Below are 19,883 nucleotides of genomic sequence, written 5' to 3'. Positions count from 1 at the left end.
TTAACGGGGGAGTGATATGACTCTTCCTCGTTTACATAAACAAAGTGATATTGATTGGTTAGATACGATCTAAACCAGGCTAACGCCTGACCACTGATGCCAACATAGTTTTCTAGTTGATTGAGTAAGATTCTGTGATCTATTGTGTCAAAGGCTGCACTAAGGTGTAGTAATATAAGGATTGAGATTTCACCACGATCGGATGTTAATAGGAGGTCATTTGTAACTCTAAGCAGCGCTGTCTCTGTGCTATGGTGGGGCCTGAATCCTGATTGGAACTTTTCATATGTATTATTATTTTCTACGAATGTGCGTAGCTGGCTTGCCACTACTTTTTCTAATATTTTAGAAAGAAAAGGTAGATTTGAGATTGGTCTAAAGCAGTAATTCTCAAAGTGTGGTCCAAACCCCCCCCCAGTGGTCCGCCAAAAGATAACCTAAACTAGGCATGTGTTTATACAATCGTCATGTATTTAAGTAGATTTTTAATGCACTTGCGAAACTGTGATATCAGTTCTTGCCTTTCTGTTTTAATAACGTAAAAATTGATTGGTTGGTTAAACCAAAGAGGAGTCAAAAGAAAAGATCAAGCGTCAACTGAAAGCAGCTAAAATCCACAGATCTATTAGTTTTGTAATGTACTAGTTTTTGTTCATGTGTAAAATTCCTGTAATTTCAGTGATTTTGGAGATTAAGGGGAACATTTTTTTCAGTATTTTATTGTTACCATAGTTACAACCATAGACTTCATATAACCCACCACCTCAGTTTTAAACTAATGGCTCTTTGGAATGACATTAAGTGGGACCTAGGCTGTTATATTATGTTTAATTGCATTTTTTTCACATGTGCAGTTTGTTGTTCATATTAAGCTGCAACTCATTTCACATTTACTTTTTCAAATGAAATAAAATTCATATAATAATTTCTGAACATAGCATTGCATTTGTTTTTAAAAAATTAGTTTTTGACTTGAAACAGTTGCATATTAAACTTAAACTTAGCTTATGCTTCCTATTTTGTTGTTTTTTGGTGGCGTGTTAGAGTGGGATTCTGTTAGGTGGTCCTCAGAAAAAAATTGGAAGATAAAGTGGTCCTTGGGCTGAAAAAGTTTGAGAAACACTGGTCTAAAGTTATTAAGACCTCCCTGGTCAAGGTTTGGTTTTTTAATGAGCGGTCTAATAACTGCTAGTTTGAAAGCTGTTGGAACGTATCCTAATTCTAGAGATGAGTTAAAGATATTAAGTACCGTGTCTGACACTACATGAAATACCTCTTTTAGTAATTTTGTGGGAATGGGGTCTTGTATACAAGACGATGACTTGGATGACGTTACTAGTTTAGAGAGCTCTTCAATTGTAGTAGGTTCAAATGACTCAAGATGTTCGCCTGGCAATCTAGTGGAAAATGTACTATTGGGTAGAGTGGTGGCTGCTTGCGTAGTTTCTATGTTTTCCCTAATAAACATAATTTTGCTAGTAAAGAAGTTCATGAAGTCATCACTATTGTGTTGGAGTTTACTATTGGTTTCTGTTTGTTCTTTGTTTCTAGTCAGTTTCGCAGCTGTGCTAAATAGGAAACGAGGGTTGTTATGATTTTCTTTAATAAGCGTACTGAGATAGGTAGATCTGGCAGTTTTAATAGCCTGTCTGTAGTGTTGAACACTCTCTTTCCATACCTCTAACTTTGTGCTTCGGTAGTTTCTTTCCATTTTTCTAGCTACTTTTTTAATTGCTGCAGTATGATGGTCATACCATGGAGCTGGCGGTTTTTCTTTGATTCTCTTTTTTCGAATGGGAGCAACGGCATCCAACGTGCTAGAGCAGACGTTGTTCAGGTTTTCTATTATAATATCCAGATCTTCCTGGTTATCTGCTACATGTTTCATTTGAGACAGGTCTGGAAGAGTGCTTATAAAGCTATCTTTAGTGGTGGAAATTATTGTTCTGGCTAATCTTTAGCATGTTGTAGATGAGCGGTCCTATCTAGAAGTATTGTGTATGACACAAGGCAATGGTCTGAAACGGCATCGCTCTGGGGTGATATTTCGATGTCATTCATATTGAGTCAGAGTGACAGAATTAAGTCTACTGTGTGATTACGAGTATGCGTGGGCCCTGACACATTTTGTTTAATGTCGAGAGAATTTAGAACATCCATAAACGCACGTCCTAATGCATCTTTTGGATTATCCACATGGATATTAAAATCACCAATTATAAGAGCTTTATCTACAGTGACTGTAAGCTCAGATAGGAAGTCTGCTATTTCTTTAAGAAAATCTGTGTGGTGGCCCGGAGGCCTATATATGGTAGCTAAAATGAACGAAAGCCGTTTGTTGTTACGATCAGTTATTTCCATATTAAACAGTATTATTTCAAACGAATTAAATTTTAGGTTGGGTTTATGGTTTACTTTGAATATTTTATTGTATATTGTAGCTACACCACCCCCTCTCCCTTTTAGACGAGGAACATGTTTATAATAATAGTCTTGTGGGGTGGATTCGTTTAAACTGGTGTAATCGTCTGCTTTTAAGCCAGGTCTCTGTTAAACAGAGTGCATCTAAGTTTTGGTCAGTAATTATTTCATTGATATTTGGTTCTTTATTGGTAAGCGATCTAATGCTAAGAAGGCCGAATTTTAACATTTGAGTTTCATCTGTAAATGTATTGTGTTCTAATTTTATGTTAATAAGATTTGTACGAGACGAGATAAACGGTGCTCTGTATTTATTTGTTCGAGGAACAGACACAGTCGAGATGTGTTGGTACTCTGGTAAAAAAGGCTCTATGTGCTGGGATATATGTGATCTTGACATGTCAAGGCAGCTAACAGACTGATGGGTAAGCCGATCTGTCTGTTTCCTGACCTGGGCCCTGGATAGTCAGACAATATCAAAAGTAAGACTATTGGTCAGATTTTTATAGCACTTCCTTCCGGAGACGGATGGAGGCCATCTCTCTTTAGCAGGTCAGGTCTTCCCCGGAAATGCTTCCAATTGTCTATAAACCCTACGTTATGCTGAGGGCACCACTTTGACATCCAGCCATGAAGAGACACTAATCTACTGTAAGTTTCATCCCCCCGGTAGGTGGGGAGGGGACCAGAGCAAATTACATTGTCTGACATTGTTTTTGCAATTTCACACACCTCTTTAATAGTATCTTTGGTGATCTCCGACTGGCAGAGTCTGGTGTCATTCATGCCAGTGAATAACAATCTTAGAAAACTTACGGTTAGCATTAGCCAGCACTTTAAGTTTGGATCTAATGTCAGACGCTCTGGCTCCCAGTAATCGACTATGGTGGCTGGTGCCTCAATGCCAACGTTCCTGAGTATAGAATCTCCAATAACCAGGGCACCTTTAACAGACGTCTCAGCCGGTGTATTGCTGAGTGGAGAAAATCTGTTTGATATTAAAACAGGAACGTGATTTGGGTGCCGAATGTGACTATGCCGCCTGACAGTAACCCAGTTAGTCAGCCGCCTTGACTCTGAAGTCGGAACCGAGCCATGTGTTTAACCCGAAACAATGTTTGTAACATTAACATTAGCGGTCTTACTGTCCTCAACTAGCGTTCGGATGTGCGCTTCTAGTTCTGCAACCTTCTCCGTCAGCCTTACTACTTCAATACACTTAGCACATGTAAACCCCTCTATGCTGACGGAAGAAGCTAAACTGTACATGTGGCAAGTAGTGCAGGTTACAATGACAAGCGGAGTCTTACCATTTTCATGCTGGGCGTCTCCGTTCGCCCGAACGCGGTCCGTGAAGCTGCATCGAGATGGGTGCTCGCTCGTTGCATGCCTCAGTCGTCTTCGGGTGTCTGGAGCCAGGGTGATGTGAGGCACGCTGTACCGCCTGGTGCGAATGCCGGGCCACAACTCCTCCACAGCTTCCCGCTCTGGTGAGGAAAGGTCTGAAAAACATACATCGGATGAGTCCGCCATTAGATCGAAAAGGAAGGCAGATTTACAGTAAACAGACAGTGAGCAAGTGCTAACTTCAGCCGGCACGTTTGTTGATGCTAGCGGGCTATATGCTAACACTAGGGGCCCTATTCTAACGATCTAAGCGCATTGTCTAAAGCGCACAGCGCAACGTCTAAATGGGCGTGTCCGAATCCACTTTTGCTAATTTAACGACGGGAAAAATCGTTTTTGCGCCGAGCGCATGGTCGAAAAGGGTTGGTCCTATTGTAATGGGAGTATTTTGGGCGTAATGTGCAGTAAACCAATGAGAGTCTCAGCTCTCATCCCCTTTAAAAGCAAGTTGCGCTGGCGCTATGTCTAATCCCTATTTAGACGACGGACTTTGTAAACTGAAAAACTAAGCGGAGGTAGAAGATCCCCAGTTTAAGATTAATGTTAAATATTTGTGTTGTTTTTCCCTTATATTGAAATTGTTATTTTTTTATTAAAACCTTTAAAACCCGTTTTCTTTTAGTCATGGAAGTAAAAAGCAGGCTTGTAATTGCTTTAAATGTATGGCTATCCAATATCATCAAAAAATAATTTACAAGTATGTATGATAAGGTTTGTACTCTAAAAATACTTTATTTGTAACAAACAGGAGATAAAGAATTTACAAACGGCTCTCCGCACGTTTCAGCACTTTGGACAGGGTTTTTTTAAGCAAAGAGTTTTTTTAAGCAAAGAGTTTTTTTAAGCATTACTTACAAATGTTTCTCATCTCGCCATATCCACAGGTACATCATATACAATAAATCCGTGAGGTATCATTAAAAAAAAACATTTAAAAACAGACGCATTTGTTTAAAGCAAAGCATTTATTTACTTATCAGGCTGCAGGTAAAGCAGCTCTTTGCGCCTTCTAACGTCTCATAATCAGTCCTCATTTATAAATATGTCCAAGAGACTCAATAATAATCTCTTAAATTCAATCCTTTAATCTTTCATATTTAAAAGCATTTTTGTGCTGCTGCGCATTCATGTACTTTGTGATAAGCAAACCCGCGTTGTCCTCCCGTTTATAGGCGCATTTTACTAATGCGCTCTTTAAATAACATAAAACATATTGCGCCATTGACTTTAGACTTTAGACCAGGTTTTTGTTGGTCAATGGCGTAGTCTATTTTAGTTGCCTCAAAATAGCAACGCGCCAACAATGCGCCTGAACACACCTCGTTTTTCAGACCAGAACGCCCATGGGCGCAAAGGGGGCGCAAATGCATTTGCTATTTAAACAACGCGGCACTAAACGTGAAAATTAGGGTGGAAACTAGCGAAAGACACTTGCATCGCACATTGCGCTGCATTGCGCCGGGTGTAAGATAGAGCCCTAGGTGTTTACTAGTGATAGATCATTTTACTTATTAATACTGTTCAATAATCGTCACGGTAAAGTATTCCTAAGATAAACTAGTACGTTATATTATATAGATAGGAACGAGATAGTAAGAAAATAGGATTTAGATGATGAACTCGACGGAGCTCCAATGCACGGAGCAGCGTTTCCCCGTTTGCTGATGCTAGCGGGCTATATGCTAATACTGGGTGTTTACCAGTGATAAATCGTTTCAGTTATTGAAACTGTTGAATAATCATCACGGTAAAATCAGAGGCGTTGACAGAATTACGTTTGTTGTATAATACACACACATATTCACACTTGGAAGTTAGGATCCGCAGTGAATACAAACCAGAAAATGGGGTAAAAATGTCTTAAACTTTAAAAAGATTGTTTTTAAACCCATAGATATGTGAGGCCATGTGCATTATTGCGCTATGCAATAACGTGTTTTAATCATTATCTTGTGTGTGTGTGATAATGATACGCCTAAAAGAAACCTTTATATAGCCAGAGCGCTCAGAATTACATTTATTGTGTAATAACCACATGTTCACAGTTGGTTTTAAGGTGATCTTAATTTTAAACAAACCCCAGAAGATGAGATGACAATGTCTTTAATCGTTTAAAAGTTTCTTAACGGCAGATATGAACACGCATCCGTGTATGTTCTCTATTGTAAACGCCGGAGCCCGATCTTTAATGGCGTGAACAGAATACTGTGCATGAAAAGATTCACGGATCTCGTGAAGCGAATCAACTTTTATTTAGTTTAAAATAAATAGACTTTAGTCTAAAGAATTGTCGGCCTCCGGTGGTTTTGGCACAATTCATTGCTTAAATATACACGTACTGAATATTTCATTAAATAAATTTGTGATGTTACAAACTTTTAGATCCTGCAGTGTAGTTTGCCATAAAATAGGCGCTGGTGCTCCACCTAAAATCTAAAATAAACCTTTTACTTGTCAGAGTGGATCATGTTACATTTTACCAACACGGTTTTAAAAGACTCTAACTACTTTACAATCCATCCCCTGCTGTGAATTCTCTCACACAAAAACGGGTAGGACACACAGCAGCTTGTGAAAGTTTGTGACTGATCAGAAAAATAGCCTAGTTCAATAGAAAATATCAGATTTAAGTTTAACCAGATACATCTAAAATATTTGATTCTTGATTGATGACTATAAAGAAACTTTTGACAAAACAACCGTTTATATTAAACAGTATTTGCCATAAATACGTGTGTCCGCTCCACCTAAAATCTAAAATAATACTTTTGTCAGAGCATACATGATAAGATTCGTTGTAATATACACATATTCACATATGGTTTTAAGTAGACATTAATAAAAACAAACCCTGAAGATGGGATGAAAATGTCTTTAATCGTTTAAAAGTTTCCTAACGTCATATATGTGGATGCATCAGCGTAAGTTGTCTGTCACCGTCGGTGCACGAGCTTTAATGCACGTGAACATAGAGATCGGGGTTGTTAAACGACTCACGGATCTCGTGAACCGGTTAAAATTTTTATTTAGTTTAGACTTTAGTCTAAAGATTGTAGTATTGATGGTGCCGAAGGTTATGGCATAGGGACATTGCTTAAACTATACTCGTATACGGAATATATTAAATAAATTGTGATGTTACAATCAAAAGTTTTAAGCAGAGAATGGTTCAAGAATTCCCTAAATCTAAAATAAACCTTTACTTTTTGTCAACGTGAGGGTGAATTACTCTTTATTTTACCAACATTGAGTTTTAGAAATCTTTACTCGTTTACAAGGGACACCCCGTTGAGAGACGCGCTGGGGCGAGAAGCGCGGACGGGAGGGGGTGAGAGGGTGAGAGACAGCTGGTAAAACCTGACAGTCCAGAAACTGGACAGCCTAAACAATAAACTTTTTTGACAGCAATAAACATGACAACATTCGTGTGACAAAAAACACACACACTCACACACAGGAAAAACAATGTTTCACGAGTTCACACTTACAAATAATTCAGAACAGAGTTTTTAATATGCGTATTTGGCATGCTGTCCGAGGAGAGGGCTCCGAGCTCGTTAATGGACTGAGCCCGGAGCGCTTCCTGGCGGGGAGAGGGTTCCGGGCTCAGCCTTAGGCCCGAACCCAGAACAATCCCCCCTGTTCTGGTTAGTAAGGTGACTATGCAATCGTGCGGAGAAGGGGAGGTGGAGGGATGCTGAAACGATCGAGGAATGAGGGTGAGTTGGTTTCCAGTCTATATAGGTTTCTGTTGATGCCGATCAGGTGGATAGCTGATTGCTGATTGTCAACAGCTGGTCATAGTTGAGGTGATTAGGTTGATTATTTGAACGTGTTCCTCCCGAACTTTGTTAATAAAACATCATTTCACGAGTTCACACTTACAAATAATTCAGAACAGAGTTATTAATATGCGTATTTGGCATGCTGTCCGAGGAGAGGGCTCCGAGCTCGTTAATGGACTGAGCCCGGAGCGCTTCCTGGCGGGGAGAGGGTTCCGGGCTCAGCCTTAGGCCCGAACCCAGAACAATCCCCCAAAAGATTGCAAACTAGCATCGGACAGCAGCCGGGAACTGTGTGTGTCCCCCCAAAAAATTGCTGAATGTAAAGTGGGAGGTAACGGGGCTCCTGCGGGATAGTAGAAAACATCACTGCTGTGACAGTTGGAAATTGTGAAAAGCAGGGCTCCTGCGGGAGCAGAGAAAACAGCACCGCTGTGGCGGTGGAGAAACAGGGCTCCTGTGGGAGCAGGGGAGACATCACTGCTGCGGCAGTGGGGAAATTGTAAGAGCAGGGCTCCTGCGGGAGCAGAGGGGACAGCACCGCTGTGGTGGTGGAGAAATAGGGCTCTTGCGGGAGCAGAGATTGTGAAAAGCAGGGCTCCTGCGGGAGCAGGGAAAGTGACACTGCTGTGGCAGTGGAGAATGTGAGAAGGCATGGCTCCTGCGGGAGCAGAGGGAATAGGACCGCTGCGGCGGTTGGGAAAAACAGGGCTCCTGCGGGAGCAGAGATTGTGAAAATTAGGGCTCCTGCGGGAGCAGAGGAAACATCACTGCTGTGGCAGTGGAGAATTTACGAGTTCGCCTCACTTACAATAAAGTGGGACTGCTTATATGCGTGAGTGGCGTGCTGTCCCGGGGCGAAGGTTCCGAGCTTGGGAAATACCCCCCGAGTTCGGAACGTTCGTCCCTTGACCGGGGAAGGAGCCCCGGGCCTGGGGCGTGCCCTGACCCGGGTTATCCCCGGTGCTGAGCTAAATGTACGTAGTGAGGCAAAGGGGTGGAGGTGGGTTTGCGATAATTCCGGAGAATGAGGGTAAGGATTCTTGATTATTTATAGAGCTGGTACTAAGTTTGTTGTGTTGATTAGTGATTGATAAACAACTGTGTTCATTGCTTTATGATCGAGAGCCAGCTGTGTTCATTAATTAGTGATTGAGAGCCAGCCGTGTTCATTGATTAATGATCGAGAGCCAGCCGTGTTCATTGACTGATCAGCTCCTCCCAAACCTTGTTTATATAAAACATCATTTTACGAGTTTGCCTCACTTACAATAAAGTGGGACTGCTTATAAGCGTGAGTGGCGTGCTGTCCCGGGGCGAAGGTTCCGAGCTCGGGAAATACCCCCCGAGTTCGGAACGTTCGTCCCTTGGGCGGGGAAGGAGCCCCGGGCCTGGGGGGTGCCCTGACCCGGGTTATCCCCAAAAAGAGCAGGTGGTGCAGGACAGCCGCCTGAACAACAATTCCCCAAAGAAGGCTGGCTTGAGAAGGCGAGGTGCTGGCCCTCATTGGGGAAAATGCTGAAGTAGAGGGTAGAATTGAAAAAGGCAGCTCTGGAGAGCGGGCACTGTTGAGAAGTGCTGTGAAGAGGTTGAGAAGGAAAGTATGAGGTGGGGCAGAGGCCTGGACCCAAAGGCTGTAGTTTGAAGAATATAGGGGGCTCCGGGGGAGCAAAATCTGCTGCTGCCAATATGTAGGGATGGGAGAAATTTGTGCTCTGAAGAAGAGCAGGGAGTTTTTAAAGGTAATAGGTGAGGTAGTGCTGTAAGGAGCAAGGTAGGACTCCAGGGGAGCGAAGGAAGCAGTTTGTGCCCTGAGATGGGGCTGTGCTCTAGAGGAGCCAGACATGAGGTAGTTGGGGAAGAAGAAAACTCCAGAGGGAGCAGTACTGCTTAGGCAGCGATAGATGCATAGATTCTGCTGGGCAGAAAATGTGAAGGAAGCACTGGCCCCTGCGGGGGCGGTCGTGCTGCGATACGGGCTTCGAGGTTGAAATAATCTGCTGCGGCAGATCGAGGAAAAGGCACGGGCCCCTGCGGGGGCGGTCGCTGCTGCGATACTGGCCTGAGTTGGAAAGGGGAAGGTTTTATTGGCAGAGCATGTGAAAGAAGCACGGGCCCCTGCGGGGGCGGTCGCAGCGGCGATACTGGCTTCAGAAGTCGACTGCTGCGGCAGATCGAGGAAAAGGCACGGGCCCCTGCGGGGGCGGTCGCTGCTGAGATACTGGCCTGAGTTGGAAAGGGAAGGTTTTATTGGCAGAGCATGTGAAAGAAGCACGGGCCCCTGCGGGGGCGGTCGCAGCTGCGATACTGGCTTCGGAAGTCGACTGCTGCGGCAAAGCGAAAAAGAAGCACAGGCCCCTGCGGGGGCGGTCGCTGCTGCGATACTGGCTTGAAAAAGGCATCTGCTGCGGCAGAGTGTAAAATAAAGGCTTGGGCTTCTGAAAGAGCGGTCGCGCTGCGACATTAGTTGTAATGGAATCTTGTTGCGGTAGGGCTGTGATCTGGTGTAATTGATGAAAGCTCTGCAGCTTCTCCGAGCTGTCAAATAGGTTTGAAGAGTTCCCTGGGAAGACCGCATGGAGTCTGTTATCTAGAGAGGTATTAAGAAGGTCTTTGAGTGGATGATTTATGGGAATATTAGTGTTGAATAAGGAGGCACTGGTGTTGGGTGGAGATCCGCTTCTGGTGCCAGCTGTCTGAATTTCTGGAAAGCAAATCGAGAGAGAGTCGGCTATTGTATTGTTACGGCCGGGGATGTATGTGGCCGAGATCAAAAATTGATCACATGCTGCAGTCCATATTAGACGTCTTAGTAAAGGCATTAATGTGAGGGAATGAGAGCGACCTTTGTTGATGCATTGTACAGCTGCCTGGCTGTCGCAGTGTATGACGATGCTGGTTGAGGTCCATTCTTTCCCCCACAAAAAGGCAGCGACTACTATGGGGTATAACTCAAACAGCGCAGATGACGACAGGGTCTCTGGGAGATCAGAAAGTTGATTGGGCCATGTTGACGTGAACCAGCGGCCTCTGTAATAGCCGCCGAAACCGATGGACGGGGCGGCGGCGGTGTATAATTGAATGTCCGTGGGATGAGAAATCATGCTTTCATAAAAGAAAGAAATGCCATTCCACTGCTTTAGGAATCTTACCCATAGGCTGAGCTCGTTAAGACATGGCTCGTCTAGGGATATGAGACCTTCGAATGTATTTACGGTTGTCGAGAGAGAAATGACATGTGAGATGAAAGGGCGTCCCTGGGGAATTATACGCATTGCAAAATTGAAATAGCCGAGTACTGAGAGTAACTCGCGTTTGGAGCAACATGGGTTGTCGAGCAGTTTGGAAGCTACTGAGATGATCCTGACGATTTTTTCCTTGGGTAGCGACGCTTGGAATTTTTTAGAATCTAAGATGATTCCCAAAAATTCAATGGAAGTATCTGGACCGGCGTTTTTTTCCTGAGCGAGCGGAATTCCGAGCTTCTGAAAAACTCCCTGCACTGTCGAGAGATGGTCGGCTGGGAGATTATCTGGAGGAGATATGGTTAAAAAATCATCTAAAAGATGTATGACGTGGGGAATTGCGTAGTTATTGGAAAGAATCCAGCAAATGGCCTCTGACAGCATGTCAAAAATTTTGGGGCTGCTTCTACACCCGAAAGTTATTCGGACGGAAAAGTAGAATTTATTGCGCCAGCATATGCCAAACAGGTGCCAAAAATCAGGGTGGATGGGCATGATTTTGAATGCTGATGTAATATCTACTTTTGCCATCCATGCGCCGCGACCAGCATTTTTAATGAGAGTGATAGCTTGATCAATGTCATGGTATTTCAATGAAAATTCTTCGAGCGTAATGAGGCTGTTAATGCTAGGAAAAGGAGAAGAGTGTGGTGAAGAAAGATCAAAAATGAGGCGCTTTTTCCCAGAAAATTTCCTGGTGGCTACTCCAATTGGACTCACGCGAAATGTACTGAAAGGAGGAGCGGAAAAGGGGCCCATGATGAATTTCTCATTGACCTCTTTTTGAATTAACAAGTCGACGGTTTCGAGTTCAACGAGCGCTGACTGCAAATTTGGACAGATCATGCTTGAGGTAGGCGAAGCTAATACGCCTGGGTTGAAACCCTGCGAGAGGCCGTTCAAGAGGTAGCTTGTGAAATTATCGTTGGGATGTGATGCTAACTCTGTGGATAAACAGGAAATATTGACAGGAGTCGATAAATAGTTATATGATTTTTTATTTGATTTTTTGGTGGGACAAATAATGAGAGCGGGACACTGGTTCCACTGAGCGATGCGAATGGCGCATTTGGGGGAAAATAAACGGTGGTAAGTGTAAAAGTGAGATCCTCCGTGTGATAAAGCGAGCTCCGCAATTATTGTGAGGTAATCGCTGAGCTCGCGTCTCCTATGTGGGTATGTTGTGCAAATAACTTCTAAATACCGTGAAAAAGCAACAGTGAATTCGGCCAAACTTAGAATGCGAGAAGAAATTTGTGCAGTGTTTTTGAGTGTTACTGTGAATTCCCCACAATTGATCTGCTTGTCAGTCTGGGGAGGTGAGAGTGGTGAAAGAAGTGTAAAAAGATCTACGTCCGCACCTGCTAAAATCTGCTGCCTGATGGAATTGATGACAGGGGGAGGTTCCAAGGCCAATGCGTTGGGTGGGATGGGCATTGGTGCTGACGGGTCTGGGGAACAGAATCAACAGAAAAAGAAGCCGCTGGAGCCGCTTGCGGAGGCAGCCTCACGCTTTGGGTCGATCCGTGGGCAAAAATATCAGGTGGAAAAGTCATAGAGGGTGCCGGGGCCTGACTCGTTAGCGGAGGCATCCTCACGCTCGTGTCGGCTCCTGCGGCAAAAACCGGGGCCTGACTCGTTAGCGGAGGCATCCTCAAGCTCGTGTCGGCTCCTGCGGCAAAAACCGGGGCCTGACTCGTTAGCGGAGGCATCCTCACGCTCGAGTCGGCTCCTGCGGCAAAAGTGGGAAAAATGTGAGAGTGACAGATAGAAGCGGCGGCGCTGCTGCTGAACGCAACCCCGTGTGACAGAGAGACAGAGGGGCAGCAGGCCATTGGCCGGGAGCAGGAAGTGGCAGTGGGAGGAGCGAAGCCGTTGCCGTGAGCGGAAGCATGTTCACGCTGTCTGGCTGGCTTGCTAGCTTCCACGCTTGTGGGCTTGCTGCTGGAGACATCGGCGGGCGGCCCAGGCTAGCTGATGGCTTCATGCGGCGTCTTTGAGACCTCCGTGTTTTCCCCGGTGTCTTTCGGGAGTACGGTGTACTCCGTGCTTGTGAAGACGAGGAGTCAGAGCTCGCTGACACGGCTGTTTGCGGGGGTTGAGTAGCCCTCCGGCAATCGCGGAGGAGGCTGAACAGCTGCGCCTTTGTTTGCTTGCGAGAAAATTGAATATCCGCGTTTTCAAGCGCTAGTTTGAGGCCTAGGACCGTCCATTTCTTGATGTCGGGGATTCCTGGAGAAGCAGAAGCGTAAGAAGAAGCCGGTGATGGTGGTGAGCGCCTCTGCGGGGTGCGAGGAGACGGTCTTTTTCTCCTCGGAGTTCGTTCAGCAGTGCGGGAAGATCGCCCGGCCTGTGGGGAGGCCTCGGGCTCGATTGAAACATCCCGACCGCTGTTGAAAGGCCCGGGAGAATCCTGTGCTGTACGGTGCATTTCCTGTGCTACGTTTAATTGTCTGGACATCTTGCGAAAATTCCGGAGAATGAGGGTAAGGAGTCTTGATTATTTATAGAGCTGGTACTAAGTTTGTTGTGTTTATTAGTGATTGATAAACAGCTGTGTTCATTGCTTAATGATCGAGAGCCAGCTGTGTTCCTTAATTAGTGATTGAGAGCCAGCCGTGTTCATTGATTAATGATCGAGAGCCAGCCGTGTTCATTGACTGATCAGCTCCTCCCAAACCTTGTTTATATAAAACATCATTTTGTGAAATGTAGGGCTCCTGCGGGAGCAGAGGAGACAGTACTGCAATGGTAGTAGAGATTAGTGGAAGGCAGGGCTCCTGCGGGAGCAGAGGAAAGGCACCGCTGTGAAAATAGGGTTCCTGCGAGGGCAGGGGAAACATCACTGCTGCGACAGTGAAGGAAAATTGTGGAAAGCAGGGCTCCTGTGGGAGCAGAGGAAACATCACTGCTGTGGCAGTGGAGGTTAGTGAAAGCGGTGCTCCTGCGGAGCAGAGGAAACAACATTGCTGCGGCGGTGGAGAGACAGGCATCTGCAGGAGGCAGGGGAAACATCACTGCTGCGGCAGTGGAAACGGGCTCCTGCGGGAGCAGAGGCAAACATCACTGCGATAGCAGTGGAGGTTAGTGAAAGCAGGGCTCCTGCGGGAGCAGAGGAAACAACACCGCTGCGGTGGTGGAAAACAGGGCTCCTGCGGGAGCAGAGGAAATGTCACTGCTGCGGCAGTGGAGAGTAGGGATTTCTTTGGAAGCAGGGGAAACATCACTGCTATTGCAGTGGGGATTAGTAAAAGCAGGGCTCCTGCGGGAGCAGAGAAAATGACACCGCTGCAGCAATGGAGAACAGATCTCCTGTGGGAGATGGTAAAAACACCACTACTGCGGCAGTGGATTTTAGTAAAAATCTGGCTCCTGGGGGAGCAGAGGGAAAAATCAATGCTGTGGCAGTGGAGAGAGTCTTATAGTTTGTGTTGTCCTGGAGCTGGTGGGATCCGCTGATGAGGGTTCGTTGGGTTTCTCTGATGTGGGAGCGGTTTGATGTGAGAGTAGAGGAAACATCACTGCTGTAGTGGTGGAAAAATTGTGTAAGGGAGGGCTCCTGCTGGAGCAGAGGGAAACCACTTCCATAGCAGTGGGGGTTAGTAGAGTTCATGGAAAAAAGGGGGGGCTCCTGCGGGAGCAGAGATATGTCACTGCTGCGGCAGTGGATAAAGTCTAATAGTTTATACAGTCTTGGAGCTGGTGGGATCCGCTGATGAAGGTTTGTTGGGTTTCTCTGATGTGGGAGCGGTTTGATGTTAGAGCAGAGGAAAACATCACTGCTGTGGCGTTGGAGAAATTGTGGAAGGGAGGGCTCCTGCGGGAGCAGAGGGAAACCACTTCCATAGCAGTGGAGGTTAGTAGAGTGCAGGGAAAAAGAGGGGGGCTCCTGCGGGAGCAGAGGAAACATCACTGCTGCGGCAGTGGATAAAGTCTGATAGTTTATGTGGTCTTGGAGCTGGTGGGATCCGCTGATGAAAGTTCGTTGAGCTTCTCTGATGTTGGAGCGATTCGATCGAATGTAGGTTTTGGAGAAGAGGTCTGTTGGGAAGCCAGATAGGAGTAGGACAGATTTAAGGTGTTTTGGAACCGGAAGCGTGTAACCCGGCGATTTGAGTCATCTGTGAAGAGTGGGTTTGATGTGGATCTACCCTGGGAGTCTCTGGAATGTAGATATGCTAGGAGAGTCTGGTATGGTTGAATTGGTGTTTGGAAGTTGAAGATGTAAATGGAATGGCCTTTTCTCATTTGGTCCGTCTTGCTTTGTTTGATGGAATAAGAAATGGTATCGTTGTCCAGAAGTGATAAATCTGAAACTGTTGGGTGATTATTTGGATTGAAGTTGCAAGTGATGGCCAGAATGAACATTGCATAGAGTATGAGGGTAGTGTTAGTGGAGTGGAAATCTTGACAAAGGGTGGAGATGCATATGGTGAGTATTTCTAAGGTTACTGGCTGTCTTGCATCAGGACGGGTGGGTTCTTTGGATTCCTTACGAGCGTGGATGTCTGGGTGCTGGCTATTACTGGAGAGGGTGAGCCAAAAAAGAAGTTTGTGGAAAATTTTGGATTCCACTTAGGTATCCTTTAATGGAGCTGGCTTTGAGGTTCTTGTGGTGATTGAGGTAGGATATGAATGAGATGGTGAGTAGGGACAAAAACAGGAAAAACAGGTTGTAAGAAGAGTAGAAGGTCTTGAAGCTCTTCCAAGGGGTTGGGTAGGTTTGTAGGATTCTGGGGGATACAGCTTGGAGGATGGTATCTAAAGAGGCATTTGAGGTGGGGGTTTCAAGTGAAGATGCACTGGTTCCAATTTCCTTGGCTAATTCAGAATTTCAGTTTTACTTTAATTGTGACATGCTGATACATGCTTTGGCCGATTCCAATTTTATTTTTTAAGAAATATGATTGATGGCAATAGGGTACAAACAAAACCCGCTTCTTTAATAGAACATTATTTATCACTAAATACATTTATTTAAAATTGCACTTTTATCCATGTTGAATTAAATGACATGATCTTTTATTTGAAAAGATCTCAAATAAAGTGCTCTTAAGTTTAGTCAGGCTCAGTGACGTTATTTATCAGCCGCATTAAAAGTCCAAATATCAGTTGGACGGCTGTGGTTAGAAGTATCGTTCCTAGTTAGTATAACGTGTAGACTTGGGTAGATCATGCTTTTAAACAAATAAGAAAGCAGCATGCAGTGATTTCTATAAACGTAATCTAAATATAGACAAAGTCTGTTTCATGTCTTTTAGGTTGTAAACAGAATTGAAGCGCTGTTTTTGGAAAACTGCGCAGAACTATGAGCTTTAAGACCCTGGGGAATCCCTGGAATGAGTGATGTAGAAGGAAACTTGCGAATGAAAGACGAATCTTGGATTTGAACCAGGGCTCTGAACCGGTTCAAGGAACGAAAACGAAAACCGGAAACGAACGAAATTTTAACAGGAACAAAAACGAAAACAAAATCAATTTTAATTGTTCTGAACAGAAACGTTTATTTAAAATTACCATTAACCGGTTAATAACGTTATTTTATCGTTTTCTTTAATATTGTACTTTATCAGTGACCAATCATGAATTGAACAGTACAACATGTGACTTTGACGCATCAAGCGTGAGTGACTTTGACACATAGCGTGAGTGAAATGCCCGCGCCGCAGTCATCGAGTCTCCGGCCCGATAGCATTTGTCTTAAATAACCACAAAGCTACCCATCAAATGTTCAGAGGTATGTTTAAGTTAAAACTTGCTTGGAAATATGAAGATGCAAACTGTAACTCAAAAAAGCCAGGGGACTTATACCACTGTCAATTACTTTTTAGATGGGTCGCCACCAAGAAATTCATTTTTGTTATTATTTTTCTTACGACAAGCTGTCTTAACAAGTCTGTCTGCAATATTAAAGGATGTGGGGGAGAAGTACAGTAGCCGGGATTCACTGAAGTAACTTACAGAGGCACATTTAACGTAAACATCCAGCAGAGTATGCTTCGGTTTCAACCAGTAAAAGACCGGCATAACGGGTCGTTTTTTTCAGCTGTTTATACTTAAAATTAATGCAGGTATTTATTTTGTGGTTTTAACAATTAATGAAATGTTGAAGTTTAGTTATATCATGTGTTATGTTATTATTTTTGTGTGAAAATTAGTCTGTATGCATGCATTTGTTAAAGTATAGCCTGAATTAAAATAACGTTATTAACCGGTTAGTAAACCGTTTTCGGAACGTAAATGTTCAATGAGGAACGCAAAAAAGGAAACGTTAAAATATCGATTCTGCTCGGAGTGAAACGATTGCTAATTTTTTTCGTTTTTAAGCCCTGATTTGAACAACAGAGAACTAAAACGTGACAACAAAAGCTATGATGTGATGTATGTAGTTTACAGCAATAAGAGGAAATTAAATCGATCTGAACAGATTAGAGATGTTCCGATACCATTTTTCTCTTCCCGATACCGATTCCGATACCTGGGCTCAGGGTATCGGCCGATACCGAGTACTGATCCGATACCTGGGTGTGTCTCTGTAAAATATACAGCTGTACATACTACTAGCCCTGTATGAATGGATATAACTGTTTTATGGTGTTTTTCAGACTTATTCCTGTATAAAACATTAACAAATACATACAGTGAACTACAGTATTTTTATTATCTGAAAGACATTTAACAGTAATATTTATTTTTCTTATGAGAAAATCAGCCACAAATCTAACACTGTAAACTGAAAGGCTGTTTTAGTTTTAGAATAATTGGAAAAGTCTGTGGAATTCTTCGGGATGGTTTTAAATTAAAGAATTTAAGCTATTAAATAGTACAAAATTGCATCTAAAATAATTAATAAAGGCTTACAATTAAAATGAATACACCAAACCAATGAGTCCTCTGAATTAAACTGGACCAACATGAACCAGATAATGTGCTTGTAGAATTATAGTTTGTAGCCTAAAATGACATATATTATTGTTAATATATATTATAGCAAAATAAAAGCTTGTGTTTCTACGTTCTTATTATGAATTAAGCACGTATGAAGATAATTTTATCATTTTTACAACGCAATGTAAACTTTATATTAAACATAACAAGAGCATTCGTCTTGTAAACTGATTTGAAATGATGATGTGCTGACTTTCGCGTCACGTAGACGACAGAGACAAGTAAGATCTGCGGTTAAACTCAGTGGTAAGTTTTATTTCATCTCATATATCAAACAGTTCATACTCTTATCATTAAAAACATTCACAGAAAACAGCACGCGCAGGGTTCATGTACTTGTCAATGCTGCTCACAAACGCATGAGGGTATGTGTGCTTGTTGTCAATGACATCTCAAATCTCAAGCGTATGTGTGCTTGTCAATCACGGGCATTAAATCTGCGGAGTTCCCCGTGGAAATCTGCGGACGCGGATTTTGTTGAGACATGTCGATGTTTTATTAGTCTGAAATACTTACAAACAGCGGACATACGGCTGCATGCTTTCATTCCTTCGCCGCTCTAGTAAACAATGGTTGCGTCACGTGTGTGGTAACTTCCTGGTGTTCGCATTCAGAGCAGCGAAGAAGAAATGAGTTTCGCTTTGCAGCGTTAGCTTTAGGGCCCTATCTTGCACCCAGCGCAATTGACTTTGTCAGTGACGCATGTATCATTGCGTATTTTGCACTGGCGCACAGCGGGTTTTTCCCTCCACAGACGCACGTCGGCAAACTAGGGAATGAACTTGCGCTCCCTGGGCGGTTCAGCGCAAAAAAGGAGGCGTGCTCCGGCGCAATCCATCTCTTATGCTATTTTGCAGTTTCAAAAAACAATTGCGCTACTAACCAAAAAAACTAGTCTAAAGTCAGTGGCGCGTTGCGCGTGGCTCATTATGCTATTTTAAGGGCGCATGCTTGACTATAGCGTGCACAACGCGCATTGCTTATCTAATCTACACAGATGCAACAGTTACTTTTACAAATCATAAATTGTTTCAATAAAAAATATAAGATAAGGAAAATCATTAAATCATAAATTGTTACAATAAAAATATTAACACATGAGATAAGGGAAATCATTGTGGTGAGCATTGTGGTGATAGTTTTTATTTATTTTGTGTGGCAGCGTTAAACAATTATCATGCAAATAACGATTAAAATATTTTCATAAGAAACCACCATGTATGTGAACTTGATTTGTAAGTGTACTTTGGGGTTGAACCTTGCTTGCGTTTCTTGTGTCCGATTTCAAAGTCCCCAAACCCTTTCAGCGGTGAGGTTGGACGCAGCGATGTCCTCCTGTGTGCCCGGCGTGCCCGATTTATGCTGGCAAGCTTGGGATTCCCCCGTCTCCTGACATCATTGTAGTGCTTGGCGCAGCTGATGAGACAATTGCGGCTATTTCCTCTCACGCCTGTTTAACCGACGCTGATTTGGGCGGGTTTCTCCCATCCCCATACAAAACAACTTCTCTGTCTTTGACTGCTTTTACAAGAACGTGGGTGTCCTCGGCTGTGAACCGCTCCTGGCGTGCGCCTGTCAAATCCGTCATAATCATAGCAACCCGCCATGGAACTTGCGCCCTTGCGTTTAAAGGGAATGTTGGATAGCGTTCTGATTGGTTTATTTGACGTTACGCCCAAACCACACCTATGAATAATGAACCTGCTTCAGACCAACCCCTTATTGATTTGCGCCCGGCGCAAGACTTATTTCTCTCGCCGGGAAAATAGCAACAGCGCCCATGATCCGCCCACAAAGTCACTTGCGCTTTGCACTTCGGACTTGCGTTTCAGATCGTTAAAATAGGGCCCTTAGTGTTAGCTATAACGGGCATAACTAGGTTTATTAGGAAAATGGTATCGGATCGGTACATGGGTTCAAGTACTTGCCGATTCCGATGCCATAATTTTTTGTGGTATCGGCCGCTTTCCGATACTGGTATCGGAATCGGAACAACTCTAGAACAGATTAATTTGTCTTGACATCATTTACTTTATTGTTGAGACAACATAGTTCAGCGACGGATGTGCGACAAAGTTGC

General features: G+C 43.8%; 1 long non-coding RNA gene across 1 annotated transcript; it reads right to left on the bottom strand.

Moving 5' to 3' along the window:
- Positions 1–2,779: 2,779 nt before the first annotated feature.
- Positions 2,780–18,775, bottom strand: LOC141350000 (uncharacterized). The gene is made up of 2 exons (XR_012357846.1): positions 18,320–18,775; positions 2,780–3,923 (listed from the first exon to the last, which is right to left on the bottom strand). It is a non-coding gene; the product is annotated as an uncharacterized lncRNA (long non-coding RNA).
- Between the last annotated feature and the right edge of the window lie 1,108 nt (positions 18,776–19,883).

Source organism: Misgurnus anguillicaudatus, chromosome 16 (genome assembly GCF_027580225.2).
Source record: "Misgurnus anguillicaudatus chromosome 16, ASM2758022v2, whole genome shotgun sequence".
NCBI classification, from domain to species: domain Eukaryota; kingdom Metazoa; phylum Chordata; class Actinopteri; order Cypriniformes; family Cobitidae; genus Misgurnus; species Misgurnus anguillicaudatus.
Note: the sequence above shows the minus strand (reverse complement) of the source record. Positions and strands in the feature narration are given on the sequence as shown.